Consider the following 2,583-nt stretch of genomic DNA (forward strand, 5'->3'; position numbering starts at 1 on the left):
AGTTCAACTCATCAGCTTCCTGATGGTCGTGCTGGTCGCCGCAGAAGCAGGCTGCTCAACACACTCTGCCCCTTCAGCTTTTTATTCTCCTCGCCACGTTATTGACAGCGGGTTCCGGAAGAGGCGGTTATTATGATTTTTAAACCTTAATAAATTTTTAAACCTTCATACTATTTCACCGATCGGAACAAAACTTATTTGACTTGCGGCAGAGGAGAACGGTGGGTAAGGTGGCGAAAAATCGTAGCGCTGTGGGGGATCATTTTTGTGCAAATTTAATTGCAACGTAGACTGGAAGTGGTCAAGATGAGAGTTTTAGTAATAAGATAGATAGATAGATATAAAATAATTAAAGGATTGGACAAGCTAGATGCAGGAAACATGTTCCTGATTTTGGGGGAGTCCAGAACCAGGAGCCATTAAGAATAAGGGGTAGGCCATTTAGAACTGAGATGAGGAAAAATATTTTCGCCCAGAGTGTTGTGAATTTGTGGAATTCTCTGCCTCAGAAGGCAGTGAAGGCAATTCACTGGATGCATTCTAAAGAGAGTTAGATAGAGCTCTTCGGGCTAGAGGATTCAAGGGATATGGAGAGAAGGCAGGAACGGGGTACTGATTGTGGATGACCAGCCATGATCACATTGAATGGCGGTGTTGACTTGAAGGGCCGAATGGCTTACTCCTGCACCTATCTTCTATGTTTCTAGATGTGACTGCACACCATTGGACCCAGCTGGTTTGAAAGGAGAACCTGAACTAAAATGAAGACACAGAGTGAACATAGAACGTACGGCACATAAGACTATGAGATGGGCCCTTCAGCCCACAATGTTTGTGCAGAACATGATGCCTAGCAGAAGTGATCTCATCTTCATGCAAGTGATCCATACCCTTCCATTCCCTGCCAATCCATGTGCCTATCAAAAAGCTTCTTAAACGCCACTATCATATCTTCCTCCACCACTACCCCTGGCAACACGATCCATCACCCTCTGTGCAAAAAAGTTGATCCACACATCTCCATTATATTTTCCCCCTCTCCCTTATAGCTATGCTCCCTAGTGTTGGACATTTTCATTCTGGTAAAAGGCCCCGACTGACTATCATATCTACGCCTCTCATCATTTTATATACAGTGCTGGAGTAACTCAGCAGGCCAGGCCGCACCCTTGGACAACATGGACAAATTATGTTTCAGGTTGCAACCTTTCTTCACTAAAATGGTACCACATTGATTGTTGAAAAAGACCGCAGGGCAAAAGGCCATTCAGACTCCACCCTAACACTAGTTCTATGTTATCCCACTTTCTAATCCACACGAGGGGAAATTTACAGACAATTAACCTGCAAACTCACACGTCTTCGGGATGTGGGAAATATCCGGAACACCCGGAAGAAACCAACGCCATCAATGGGATAATGAATGTGCAAGTTTCACACACACTGTATCCGAGGTAGCAGCTACTCGGCTGCGCCACTGTGCTTTCCTAAAAGGAGGGCTCGTCCGGGATTTGAACCCGGGACCTCTCGCACCCTAAGCGAGAATCATACCCCTAGACCAACGAGCCAGCTCTTATTCAGTTAAAAACTGTCAAGCCTTAAAATGTTTGGTTTGAGCTATCCACAAGTGAAAAAATGTGAAACCACGCACCATTAATGACATGCAGATGTACAGTAAAAGTGAGACACACAAGGAAATCATTACTGCTGCCTGTACGTGCTACAGAAAAGGAGAATGCACTCACGAAGGAGCAGAACCTCAGGTCCTTGGTGCACACATAAGTTCAAAATACATCAATGAAAAATATATGCAAAGGATATCCTAATTTGGCAAATAAATAACAGGTTAATTTAGTGACAACATGCAAACCTGGAAATTAATGAAAATTATAGACGACAGACTAATATTGTTATTATTCCACTTTTATAGGTTGTTTTTTGTGTGTGCGTATATATAGGTGTCTTTGTGAGTATGTGTACATATACACATTGAACATTTTTCTCGATTATTATATTGTTTACAGTGTACTATGTTTACATATTGTGTTGTGCTGCTGCAAGCAAGAATTTCATTGTTCTAACTGGGACACATGACAATAAAACTCTCTTGACTTGACTCTCTTGACTTGATTATAGAAAATAGGTACAGGAGGAGGCCATTTGGCCCTTCTAGCCTGCACCGCCATTCATGGCTGATCATCCACAATCAGTAACCCGTGCCTGCCTTCTCCCCCATGTCCCTTGATTCCACTAGCCCCTAGAGCTCTATCTAACTCTCTTCTAAATTATCCAGTGAATTGGCCTCCACTGCCCTCTGTGGCAGAGAATTCCACAAATTCACATCTCTCTGGGTGAAAAAGTTTTTTCTCATCTCAGTTTTAAATGGCCTCCCCTTTATTCTTAGACTATGGCCCCTGGTTCTGGACTCCCCCGACATTGGGAACATTTTTCCTGCATCTAGCTTGTCCAGTCCTTTTATAATTTTATACTTTTCTATAATATACCCTCTCATCCTCCTAAATTCCTGTGAATACAAGCCTAGTCTTTCCAATCTTTCCCCATATGACAGTCCCGCCATCCCGG

The 2,583-nt window shown here is 43.1% G+C and overlaps 1 non-coding gene across 1 annotated transcript; it reads right to left on the reverse strand.

Moving 5' to 3' along the window:
- Positions 1 to 1,496: 1,496 nt before the first annotated feature.
- Positions 1,497 to 1,568, reverse strand: trnap-agg. The gene has a single exon. It is a non-coding gene; the product is annotated as a tRNA-Pro (tRNA).
- Positions 1,569 to 2,583: the final 1,015 nt, after the last annotated feature.

Source organism: Amblyraja radiata, chromosome 6, assembly GCF_010909765.2.
Source record: "Amblyraja radiata isolate CabotCenter1 chromosome 6, sAmbRad1.1.pri, whole genome shotgun sequence".
NCBI classification, from domain to species: Eukaryota; Metazoa; Chordata; class Chondrichthyes; order Rajiformes; family Rajidae; genus Amblyraja; species Amblyraja radiata.